Source organism: Anomaloglossus baeobatrachus, chromosome 9 (genome assembly GCF_048569485.1).
Source record: "Anomaloglossus baeobatrachus isolate aAnoBae1 chromosome 9, aAnoBae1.hap1, whole genome shotgun sequence".
Classification (NCBI taxonomy): domain Eukaryota; kingdom Metazoa; phylum Chordata; class Amphibia; order Anura; family Aromobatidae; genus Anomaloglossus; species Anomaloglossus baeobatrachus.
Genome location: NC_134361.1, coordinates 75,196,482 through 75,210,552, shown reverse-complemented (window position 1 = coordinate 75,210,552; position 14,071 = coordinate 75,196,482).

Here is a 14,071-nt window from a genome sequence, read left to right as displayed (position 1 = left end):
GAATGATGTGCTTTACCAAAAAGCTCTATCTTGGTCTCATCTGTCTAAAATATGCGTTCATAGAAGGATTTTGGCTTACACATGTACATTTTGACAGCCTGCAGTCTAGCTTTTTTATGTCTCTGTGTCAGCAGGTGGTCCTCCTGGGTCTCTTGCTATAGCTTTTCATTTAATTCAAATGTTGATGGACAATTCATGCTGACACTGATGCCCCTGAGCTTGCAAGACAACCTGAATTTCTTTGGAACATGATTGGGGCTGCTTATCCACCATCTGGTCTACCCTGCGTTGCAAACTTTCATCAATTTTTCTTAGCCGTCCACATCCAGTGAGTTTAGCTACAGTGTCATGGATTGCAAACTTCTTCATTATGTTGCACGCCTGGACAAGGGAACATCAAGATCACTGGAGATAGACTTGTAACTTTGAGATTGTTGGTATCCTTAGATAGTTCTCTTCTCTTTCGGTTCTCCATGCTTAGTGTGGCACACACAGGCATACAATGCAAAGGTTGAGGCAATTTCTCCCATTTTTATCTGGTTTCAGGTGGGATTTTCATATTTCATATTTCAAACATGTGAGTTTGAACAACCATCACATCCTTGAAAGAAAGTTGTTTACCCACATATTTTGGAACGGTGCCAACAATTTTTTCCAACCCATTTTTGCTTTTTTTTCTGAAATTATGTCTAACTAGCTGTACTACCCGGCTTCGCCCGGGTTAATAACTGCTGTTAACAAAATAGAATGTATTAACAAAAATGTATTCTGCACACAAAAACCACAAAACAAATAGATAGAAATGTAATTATAATGTCTGTCTCCCCCTCTGTATATATCTCTCTGTCTCTCTCTCTATCTGTCTGTCTCTTTCCCTGTCTGTCTCTGACTGTCTCTGTCTCTTTCTCCGTCTGTCTCAATCTCTTTCCCTGTCTATCTATCTCTTTCCCTGTCTGTCTATTTATCTCTGACACTTTCCCTGTCTGTCTCTTTCCCTCTCTTTCCCTCTCTTTCCTTGTCTGTCTCTTTCCCTCTGTCTGTTTCCCTGTGTCTGTCTCTGTCTCTTTGTCTGTGTCAGTCTCTTTACCTGTCTGTGTCTGTCTCTTATCCTGTCTCTATGTTTCCCTCTCTTTCCCTGTCTGTCTCGTTCCCTGTCAGTCTGTTTCTTTGTCTGTGTCTGTCTCTTTTTGTCTGTCTCTTACCCTGTTTATGTCTGTTTCTTACTCTGTCTGTGTCTGCCTCTTTCCCTGTCTGTGTCTGTCTCTTTCCCTAGCAGCATTGTGACATACCAACATTCCATATAAGGGCATGGCTGCGCATTCTTCTGAAGTTCTGGCTGCACTGTGACTCCCAGCTCCATTCGCTTTAATGGAGGCAGGTTTTTTGGTGAATAACTGTAAAGAGCGGGGTTAAAATTTCCCTTCAAAACATAGCCTATGACGCTCTCGGGGTCCAGAAGTGTGAGTGTGCAAAATGTTGTGGCTGTAGCTGCGACGGTGCGGATGCCAATCCCGGACATACACACACGCACACACACACGCACACACACAGACATTCAGCTTTATATATTAGATTTGGCTTTTTTCTCAGTTTTTTCGTGTTGTTCCAATACACACAAAGGAAATAAACATGTATAACAAAACGTGTAATTAAAATAATAATTTTTAGAGAGAAAAACTTCATTTTCTGGAACAATTTCAAAGGTGCTCAGAATAGTGATATAATGAATGTGAACATTAAAATGATGATCATTACTATAACGATAAACTGCATAAGCACTTCAAGCTTCAGAAAAATCACGGACACTGGAAAAAGCTTTTTACGAACCGTCTTGGAATTTAGTGACAAATGGCAACTTTTGAAATTACTGGTCTAGAACATTTGTGTGTGCATCAGTTCTAATGGGACTTATACATATGTCTGAATCCCTTCACAAATGCCAACCCTTTCAATGCCAAGGAAATATTGTCAGTTTCGATTTAAAACCCCTAAGGTATAAAGTAGACACATCTACAATAGTGCATTATGCATCTTGAGTATATTGTGTCCGTGCCTGATACATTTAAATGCCTTAAATTATTGAATAACCAGAAATGTATAGCGTGACAGCTGTAATAAACTGGCCTTCAACAACTATAAAATATACTACTTTTAAGTAACATAAATATGGCATTGGCATATATTATTAGTCAAGGGCATTATAATGTAGCAGAATCAATTGTATCTGCCAAAACATTTACTTAACAGATTAGAAGTCAACAACTTCTGTTCCCTATGAATCATTCCTTCTATCGTATCTTACAAGTACATAGCTACTCACATTATTAATGCTAATCTAGTATGAGATTTAAAGGGGTTGGTTCTCCTGTACAAACAAGCTATAACCTATCCACAACATAGGAGATAAAGGTGATGACTAGGGATGAGCATGGATGTTCGGGTTCACTGGATTCAACCGAACTGTAGTTAAATTTCTATCCCGTACATGAACTTGGGCCGAACTTGATCCTGGTTCCCGAACCACATAGAAGTCAATGAAATTTTGGTGCTGTAAATTGGCTGTAAAATGGTTGTAGTAAGAGCTAGGGGGCTGCAAAAGGAAGCAACAAGGGGGGAAAAGCAGGACAATTGGCTTGCAAACAAATGTGAATAGGGAAGTGACTTAAAGGGGTTCTGTCACCACAGTAATCATGGTTAAATAGGAAGTAAATGAAATAACATAAACATTTTCGAAGTTCCCCCACAGAGTTAAAATTTTAACAGTGCCGCCACTGAGCCGGTTTTCAGAGTTTCCCACAGAGCACACAGAACCTCTTTAAAATAACATAGAATAAAAAATAGTAATAGTTTTGAACAAGGAGGTGGAAGTCCAAGTGGAGGAGGTTGAGGAGGAGATGAAGGTGGACGTGATGGTGTAGGTTAAGAGGCGAAGGAGGAGGAGGCAGCCAACATGGGTTTTTTTTATTTGTTTTTTTAATTTATGAGGCCTCAAACATATTAGGAATGGCAAATAGAATGAACAAACTACTGTGGTGGAGTATAACAATGGCTGGGCGCTACAGCTATACATCTTCACTCAGCCAAAGGTACGGACAAGTCCTGAGAGATCCATTTAATCATTTTAATTAATGTGAGCTTGATCACGTTGGCTGTGGATAGGTGGATGCGCCTGTCTGCCGTGCTAAACACACCCTGCCATGCTAAACACACATTCCGATTTTTCTTGTCACAGGGCAGGCCACCACCACCAAGGCACAAAGGGTCTGAAGACGCAGAAGTTAAATGGGGCAGACCCATCAGTCAGTACGTAGAGACGTGTGGACACATAATCTTCCACCATGTTCTTGAAACGTTCACTCCTGCTAATACACTATGTTCCAAATTATTATGCAAATTATATTTTCTCTAATTTTCCTAAATGGTCGGTGCAAATGACAGTCAGTCTAATAAAAGTCATCACCCGTTACAGTATACATTGAATTTTATTGACGAAACCTCCCAATGATAAGAGTATAAGCTTCAAAATTAAAAAAAACCTCAAAATGCACTGTTCCGAATTAGGCACAGTAGAGTTTCTAAACATTTTATATGTTTTAAAGAACAGAAAATGCTCATTTGTGGAATTTGCAGCATTAGGAAGTTACATTCACTGAAATAAAAAGCTATTTGAATCCAAAGCATCCTAACAGGCCAAGTTGCATGTTAACATAGGAACCCTTCTTTGATATCCCCTTTGCAATTCTTGCATCCATTGAACTTTTGAGTAGAGATGAGCGGTCTTCAAATCGAACCATTCAGCAATTTCAAATTCGAGTTGTTTTGGGCGATGTTCGAGTCGTTCGACGAACTCGAACGATTTGCTTCACGTTCGACAGTTCGAGTTAACGTTTGATAACGGTTCAATCACCAAAAGCGTGGCTTTTCACAGTAAGGCTATGTGCGCACATTGCGTATTTGCATGCATCCTGCGTCCCCAGCACAATCCTTCTCTCTTTCCTACTCACCGATCAGCTGCACGGCTGTCACAAAGCTCCGGCGGCTTTTTCTCTTTTGAAAATGGCTACCGCTCATTATTCAATCTCGTATTCCCTGCTTTCCCCACCCACCGGCGCCCATGATTGGTTGCAGTCAGACATGCCCCCACGCTGAGTGAAAGCTGTCTCACTGCAACCAATCTCAGCCGTCGGTGGGCAGGTCTATATCGTGCATTAAAATAAATAAATAATTAAAAAAAAAAGACGTGCAGTCCCCCCCAATTTTAATACCAGCAAGATAAAGCCACACGGCTGTAGGCTGGTATTGTCAGGATGGGGAGCGCCACGTTATGGGGAGCCCACCACCCTAACAATATCAGCCAGCAGCCGCCCGGAATTGCCGCATCCATTAGAAGCGACAGTCCCGGGACTCTACCCGGCTCATCCTGAATTGCCCTGGTGCGGTGGCAATCGGGGTAATAAGTAGTCAAATGGCAGCTTATAGCTGCCACTAAGTCCTAAGTTAATCATGGCAGGCGTCTCCCTGAGATACCTTCCATGATTAATCTGTAGTAAAAGTAAATAAACACACAAAACGAAAAATCCTTTATTTGGAATAAAAGACAAAAAAAAACCCTCATTTACCACTTTATTAATCCCCAAACACCCATCCAGGTCCAAAGTAATCTACACGACGCTTTCAGCTCTGCTACATGAAGCTGACAGGGAGCGCCATAGAACACGACCGTTCTGTGTCAGCTCCACGCAGCAACTAAAGTGAGCCGCGCTTTCATCGGAGACTTCACTCAGGTAGTGCCAGTGTATGCGGGGATGACAAGGACCGGTGTGTGCGGGGATGATGGGGGCCAGTGTGTGCGGGGATGATGGAGGCCGGTGTGTGCGGGGATGATGGGGGTGTTGTGTGCGGGGATGATGGAGGCCGGTGTGTGCGGGGATGACGGGGTCATTGTTTATAGGGATGATGGGGCCCGGTGCGTGCGGGGATGATGGGGGCCGATGTGTGCGGGGATGATGGGGGCTGGTGTGTGCGGGGATGATGGAGGCCGGTGTGTGAGGGGATGACGGGGGAATTGTGTGGAGGGATGATGGAGGCCGGTGTGTGCGGGGTTGATGGGGGCCGGTGTGTGCGGGGATGATGGAGGCCAGTGTGGGCAGGGATAATGGGGTGTTGTGTGCGAGGATGATGGAGGCCGGTGTGTGCGGGGATGATGGGGGCGATGTGTGCGGGGATGATGGGGGCCGGTGTGTGTGGGGATGATGGAGGCCAGTGTGTGTGGGGATGATGGAGGCCGGTGTGTGCGGAGATGACGGGGGCGTTGTGTGCGGGGATGATGGAGGCCGGTGTGTGCGGGGATGACGGGGGCGATGTGTGCGGGGATGATGGGGGCCGGTGTGTGTGGGGATGATGGAGGCCAGTGTGTGTGGGGATGATGGAGGTCGGTGTGTGCGGAGATGACGGGGGCGTTGTGTGCGGGGATGATGGAGGCCGGTGTGTGCGGGGATGACGGGGGCGTTGTGTGAGGGGATAATGGGGGCCGGTGTGTGCAGGGATGATGGAGGCCCGGTGTGTGCGGGGATGATTTGGGCTGGTGTGTGCGGGGATGACGGGGGCATTGTGTGTGGGGATGATGGAGGCCAGTGTGTGCGGGGATGACGGGAGCATTGTATGCGGCGATGATGGGTGGGGGCCGGTGTGTGCGGGGATGATGGGGGCCGGTGTGTGCGGGGATGATGGGGGCCGGTGTGTGCAGGGATGATGGGGGCCGGTGTGTGTGAGAATGATGGAGGCTAGTGTGTGCGGGGATAACGGGGGCATTGTGTGTGGGGATGTTTGGGGCCGGTGTGTGCGGGGATGATGGAGGCCGGTGTGTGCGGGGATGATGGTGGCTGGTGTGTGCGGGGATGATGGGGGCCAGTGTGTGTGGGGATAATGGAGGCCGGTGTGTGCGGGGATGATAGAGGCCGGTGTGTGTGGGGATGATGGAGGCCAGTGTGTGCGGGGATGATGGGGGCATTGTGTGCAGGGATGATGGAGGCTGGTGTGTGCGGGGATGATGGAGGCCGGTGTGTGTGGGGATGACGGGGCCGGTGTGTGCGGGGATGACGGGGCCGGTGTGTGCGGGGATGATGGGGGCCGGTGTGTGCAGGAATGATGGAGGCTGGTGTGTGGGGATGATGGAGGCCGATGTGTGCGGGGATGGTGGGGGCCGGTGTGTGCAGGGATGATGGAGGCCAGAGTGTACGGGGATGATGGGGGCTGGTGTGTGCGGGGATGATGAGGGCTGGTGTGTGCAGGGATGATGGAGGCCGGTGTGTGCGGGGATGATGGGGGCATTGTGTGCGGGGATGACGGGGCTGGTGTGTGCGGGGATGATGGAGGCCGGTAACCTGAGTGATGGCAGCGCTGATCGCGGCTTACTTCAGTCACTCAGGGGATTTGCGGTCACCGGTGCGTCCTTCATCGGTGACCGCAAATCAGGCAGCGACACAGACAGAGCCGCAAGATGATAATGAAGTCGGGTGAAGTTCATCCGAGTTCATTCTCATCGCGGCGCGACTGTCTGTGTCTGCTGTCAGCGGGCATGGAGCCAAGCTGAATGGCAGAGCAAGCATCCAGCGCGCATACATTCTGCATCAATTCTGCAGTCACAATACATTCACATGTGCTGCCAAATCGCTGCAGAATTATACACATAGACACTACGCAATGTGCGCAACGGTAATAATAATATCCAAATTCACTGTATAGTGTGCGGCAGGGTGTCCTGAAATAATGGCGATCTCCATTATTTTTTTCCTAACCGCGCGTACAGGGGGGGGGGGGGCGGTGCAGGCTGTCAGCCAATCACACACACACATAGCAAAGTGCATTTTTTGCACACAAGCAAGGGCATGTGTCATTGGCTGTGTATGTCACATGTCCTTGCCCTATAAGGACTTCTGAGTAGTCTCACTTTTGGACACCGTAGAAGGAGTTTACTCTTATATACGTACTTCATACCAGAACTGGCTCATCTGGATCGATCCATGCACCTCCTTATTTGTCCTGTGGCTTCTACATTAGTAAGCTGAACCTTTTTTTGTGTTTTCTATGTGTTTGTATGTGTTTGTGTTTCCCTGCCAATGTTTTCAATGGGGTTTGAAGGTGTCCGTCCAACGTTCGACGAACACACCCGCCGTTCGACGAACCGAACTCGAACACTAGGGGGTGGCTCATCTCTACCCTAAAGGGGCCTACTAGAGGTCTCCCCATGATTCTGGCCCAAAATATGACTCCTCCACCTTCCTGCTGAGGTTGCAGCCTTGTTGGGAAACGGTGGCCATCCACCAACCATCCACTACTCCATCCATCTGGACTATTCAGGGTTGCTTGACACTCTGAGTAAACAAGACTGTTTGAAAATTAGTCTTCATGTATGTCTGGGCCCACTGCAACCGTTTCTGCTTGTGAGCACTGGTTAGGGGTGGCCGAATAGTAGATTTATGCACCACAGCAAGCCTTTGAAGAATCCTACACCTTGAGGTTCAAGGAACTCCAGAGGCACCAGCAGCTTCAAATATCTGTTTGCTGGTTTGTAATGGCTTTTTAGCAGCTGCTCTCTTACTCCGATGAACTTGCCTGGCAGAAACCTTTCTCATTCTGCCATTATCAGCATGAACACGTCTGTGCTCTGTAACAGCCACAAATCTCTTCACAGTACGATGATCACACTTAAGTTTTCGTGAAATATCTAATGTTTTCATCCCTTGTCCAAAGCATTGCACTATTTGATGGTTTTTGGCAGCAGAGAGAGCCTTTATCTTTCCCATGTTACTTGAAAACTGTGGCCTGCCTAATATTGTAGAACATCCAGGTTTCCTTTTATTGGGCTCATCTGGCAAACTAATTATCACTGGTATCTGAGATTCCTTTCAGTGATCGAAAGAACACCGAGACACAATACCGTCAATGAGTTTCATTAAAAAAAAAAGAAAAAATAATAATCGCTATGACACTTAAATCCAATTTGCATAATAATTTGGAACATGGTGTATGGACCTTATCAGATGGTGGTGCTGGATGTTATAGCTTGCTGAGGAAGTTGTTCCACAGTTTTGCAATGCTAACCCTCCCTTCCGAGGAGGTGCCAGTGCCCTAGTTACATTGGTGACTTCCTCTCCCTCCTCTGCCTTGTGCGTCCACTGAGCTCAGGTGGGAATGCCATCAGTAGTGCGCCCAATAGCATGCGCTTGTATTAACGCATTTTCTGATCGTGCAAAAGTGACCGACGTAAGAATGGCACATTGTCCTTGTAGCGTGGATTCAGCAGGGTGGCTATTCATTAATAACCTCTGGTAACAATCCGAGAAACTCTGCAGCCACTGCGCTGGCACCGCAGCAGGTATGTGATCAAGTTCATAGTTTATATGCTGAACCAAGTACGTTGCAAGGCTCTGCTGTCACAGTCTGAAGTGAGGTATAAATGTTCTTAGTCTGAACACCACCTGGATGACAAGGCATCTGAATGCAAAGTACTAGCAGTGGAATACACACCTGAAAAACCAGGAAAAATATGAGGCGCCTCCTGCTTCCTCTTCTGTTGTGGTCTCAGCCTCTTCCTCCCACTCCCAAGGAACAGGGCCACCTGGCTCCCCACAAAGAGAGGATGTGATAGAATCACCAGCAGCAGTGTCACCGAGCATTTCCACCCTATCCCATGGAAGCGTTCAGCTGTCCAACCCACAAACAATGGAGTGAAAGAGGAAGTGCCTGGCTTAAGAAATGCTGCCATTCCAGCTGGTGGAGATGGACTGTTTTAAAAAACTTATGGTAGTGGCTGTCCCACAGTATGTGGCTCTCAGCCACCACTACTTTTTCAAGTGGGCCATCTCTGCCCTACCTGACCATGTTGCGAACAACATCAGGTGTGCACTGCACAATGCCATTAGTGGCGAGGTCAACATAACCACTGATACGTGGACCTGTAAGCACAGGTAGGCATGTTATATATCTCCTTAACTACCCACTGGATAAAGTCGTGGTAGGGCTTGAGGTGGAAAGTGTTTTGGTGCTGCATGTCTTTCCACCATCAAGGATTGCTGGATGTTTCATTATCCATCAACATAACACCTGCACGACCACCTTCAGCACAGCCAGGAGGAAATGACAGCAGGTTGTTCTGAAACTCATCTGGGGAAAAAATCACTTACAATGCAGGAACTGTGGATGGGAATCGAACAACAGACCGTTGAATGGGCTGGAGCACCTGAACCTCAAGCCCAGCCAGATGGTGTGTGATAACATGTAACAACTCTTAGAAGCTGTGGGCCTAGCCAGTTTGACACACATCCTTTGCCTGGTGCATGGGATAAATTTGGTGCTGAAAAGCATCCTGAAAAATTACCTTGAGATGTCAGAGCTGTGGGCCGCTTCTGTGCGCTTTCGGCATTCTCACGCTGCTGCTTGCCTGTCTGCACTGCAGCGTCACTTCTGATTTCCCTTTCACCACCCCATTTGCAATGTACCAAGAAGTTTGAAATTTACCTTGCATATGCTGGAAATACTGTGCAAGCAGCAGTAGGTGGTTGTGTTTCAGCAGCAGCACGCACGGGAGAGTCGCTCTGCAGAGCAACACCACTTCACAACCAACGAGTGGCCCTCCATACAGGACATGTGTGCTATGTTGCACTGTTTTGAGTACTCCATGAACATGGCCAGCGCTGATGATGCTATCATCAGCATTACAATCCCACTTCTATGCCTCCTTGAAAAAATGCTTCAGGATGATGAGTGAGATGGTGGCACAGGAGAAAGAGGAGGAGGAACTGGAATCATTCACATAATTATCAGGCCAGTAGTCCATGCATGGCTCGTACGGTGGGATCCCATAACAGAGGCCAGCTACACAACTTGCCAGGCAGGGGACAGTTTGGGAGGATGAGGAGGAGGAGGAACCATGTTCATAGCAGGATGGCATTCAAAGCAGCTAACGGGCATTACTGGAGCGTTGCTGGGAGGATACAGAGGATACAGATGATACACTCCCCACAAAGTACAGCTTGTCGTTGCCACTTGGCAGCCTGGCACATATGAACAAATACAACTCTAGCTCCCCACAGCCAACAGCACTCACGTAGCACCAAACCATGACACTCCCACCACCATGCTTGATTGTAGGCAGGACACACTCGTCTTTGTACTCCTCATCTGGTTGCCAACACACATGATTGAGAACATCTGAACCAAATAAGTTTATTTTGGTCTCATCAGACCACAGGACATGGTTCCATTAATCCATGTCCTTATTCTGCTTGTCTTTAGCAAACTGTTTGCGAGTTTTCTTGTGCAAATGTAACAGGCGGTAAAATTCCTACAGAATATTGATACAATGTGTAATGTGATGCTATGTAAAGTGTAATGTTTCCGCACAGTAATGTATAGTAATATGATATAATGCATAAGGTAATATATGTGTAATAGGATATGGTATAATATAGGTTGCCCGGCAGCTGACTGCAGGGCATGTGACGGTTGGCAGATTGGATTATTCCTTGGGGGGAGGAGCTACTGCTGAGGGAGAGACATACTCCATCTTGTAATTCAGATAGGGTTTTCTGACTGAGAAGAGAGTAGAGTGCTGGCTTGGGTGAGAGATAATACCAGATTTCTCAATGTAACTACTGAACATCTGGAGCCAACAGCTCAAATTTGGTACCAGGGGGAGCATCCATTTTTCCTCCAACGGAAGATAAAGATGTGGAGTTTGGCTGTGGAAAGAAGTATCAAGCCTGTTAAAAACTGTGGACCTAAACCAGGGCTTTGGAGTATAAAGGACAGACTCAAAAGGGGATAGATCAGCTGGGAACCAAAAAGTCCTGAAGTGAATTGTGACCTAGGAAGAAACTATCCATTTTCAATGTGAGGTGCCAGGGTGCACCAATATGGCTTAACCCACAACTACCGCCCTCTGACACCTTACACATTATCTCAGAGAATCTTTACCAGAGAATTCTTGCCAGGTGCCATGTTGAACGCAACCCTAATGGTTATTTAATTAGAAATATGTACCAACTATAGATACTATAAATATACCTACTGGCTACTGGCGCAGGTGTCTAAACTGGCCTTCAATTACCTATTAACCTCCTTGGCTCGGAACCAATTATATGTATGCTACGTCTGAGGTCGCCTGTGGTGCAGCACAATGGTTTACAAACCTTTATTCAATTATCTCTGTACCCCAATCAAATGTGTCTTTCACAATTACACTGAGTATACCTAACCGATTAATCAAATTTAGCAGCTGCTAAGCAGAAAAATGAAGTTTAACAACCTTAAGCAATTATCTTGCACTAAAATGTCTTTCAGTAACTCGCCACTGGAAAAGTTCAGATGTGGCCTGAAGTCTTTTCTGTGTTTAGGTGACTGCACCTGAGTGTGGGTATTAAGTCCTTTATAACAGCCAGGAAATAAGGAACGTGGCAGCGGCACCGGAAGATCCGATCATGGATCTTGCAATAAACCTGAATCAATCATTATACCTAAGTAATTAGAGGTTCGGCCTCAGTTTCAAGTGTTTTGGCACCAAAATTCAATGTGTTGCATGCACTGATTGCAGCAGGGCAATGAGCCTTAATTTTGTTACCAACTTGAGTCTGTTCCAGGCAAATAAAAGATGGATGTGGACGTATGAGGATCTCATCTGGCAGGTAAACTGTGGCACAGATGGAGATGATCAGCTCTCTGACAGTGTCTAACATGGCTCCCGCTGGGCCTTGGCCCTTTCCCATTTTACAGTGGCGTCCCTGGAAATAATTCTTCTCCCGACTGACAAGGATCTGGTCACGAAAAAGATCAGATTCATTCAGCAGCAGCTCAGGTCCTGTAGAGATACTTCTCCATGCGGATGGCACTGGATTCCTGTCCGGCACGTCCTGTCTGTTTTCTAGATAACTGCAGACTGCCTCCTCAAAATGGCCGCTCTTCCTCTTCCTGTGTTTTACAACAAAGTGTATACAGTCTTTTTTTTGTGGTATGAAACAGCGGCCCCTGGTGGCTGAACAATGACATTACTGCATGATATCTCACTCCCTTATAAAGCATTACCATGTCATTAACTGACAGAAAGTACAATGTTCACACTTATGCAACACAAATATGTATATCTAAAATATGCTCGTGAGCAGGTACAGAGGCTCGCCATCCACATCTTTAATCAGGTACATACTTTACTTCTGACCATGGGCAATGGGGGCGGTTTCACCATTTCACATACACATGCACCATATATGAGTATGTTCACACTGTAGCAATTAAACAGACAAAACCTAACAGAAAAAACAAAATGAGCCTATATTCTGCAGTAAATAAATAAATAAGTAAATAGTAATAGTGTATGTATATATATATATACACTGTATATATATATATATATCTATATATATAAAAGCCGATGTGATTACCTGTGGTTACTCGCTATCCCTCCCCTCCATGTGACATCATCACAGCTGATCATCCCACACATAAACTTCACCTCATCCAGCACCATCACAACCAGCACAGCAGAATCCTGCATGCACTGAGGAGCTGATCATGTGACCCCTGACTTCTCCCCTCCATGTGACATCATCACTGGTCCTGTAAGCACAGAGACAAATCCTGTAACCAGCACAGCAGAGTCCTGCATACACTGAGGAGCTGATCATGTGACCCCTGACTTCTCCCCTCCATGTGACATCATCACTGGTCCTGTAAGCACAGAGACAAATCCTGTAATCAGCACAGCAGAGTCCTGCAGACACTGAGGAGCTGATCATGTGACCCCTGACTCCTCCCCTCCATGTGACATCATCACAGGTCCTGGAAGCACTGACACAAATCCAGATGCGTACATTGTACACTCACATATCTCAAGCTGAGCTGATTCAGCCAATGACAGAAAAAGGCCACATTTTCGTTGATGTCCTGCGGCCAGGTCCAGGTGGGATCAGTAAGCACATATATATGTATATAGTATATATACAGTAAGTATATATATACTAGCTGTTCCAGCCAGCTAACGCTCGGCACACCCATTCCTATGTAATGAACACTGCTAGTGATTAATTAAACTAAAGCTGGAAGTTGCAATTTACGCATTACGCGGCCTTTGACTGAATCAACTCAGCTTGAGATGTGTGTGTGCAAGTCCCAGCATTTTTCACGTCACGTTTTCGCTGTCGACAATTATGAACTTCCTTCCAATTATGAAATTCAACCACTTCAATGCTACTGAATGTTGTCATTATTAACTTTAGTTTAATTAATCATCAGTAGCGTTAATTATACAGGAATGGACGTGCCGAGCGTTAGCTGGCTGGGAACAGCTAGTATATATAGGTATAGTGGATATATGTGTATATATATATATATTTTGTGTGTATATACATAGGGCACTCACTTAAATGGATTTTGATCAAAAAAGTGTATAAACTATCCTGCCGAGACAAGGCGTACCCGCTCGGGATGGTCCTTGCCTCTTATATTAAAGTCACACCTTGTAACCTCACTGTTATTTATAATAATGTATTTTTCCATTTTTTCACTGTATAGATTTCATAAGACTGTTTTTTTTTAAGTTTTTTTTATTTTTTTAAAAAGCTAGAAAGGTGTTGACATAATAAAGTAACTGTTACTTACCTATTCAATTTCCCAATTCTCTTCTAATCCTTCCCTATCCTGCAGCAATGATGCCGCATCCATCATTCATGTAGTTACCACAGTTTTACATGTATGGCATGTGACTGTAGAGGCCAGGCATTGGCAACAGCAGTCACATGAATAATAGAAGTGACATCGCTGTAGGACCAGCGGGGACCACCGAATTGGCAGTACAAAAATGGTGGGGGATGAATTAGGTAAATAATGTTTTATGTTATTTTACAAGCTTTAGAAACATGACTCTAAAAACTTAGAACTTGATTAACAGATTAAATTTTAGTTTTCTAGGGAATGCAGAAAATAAAAAAAATTTAAAAAAATATATTAATAGTTATATATAAATTGAGTTGACAAATATTTTAAATTATTTGTGTTCACTTTTCTTGTCTAGTGGGCA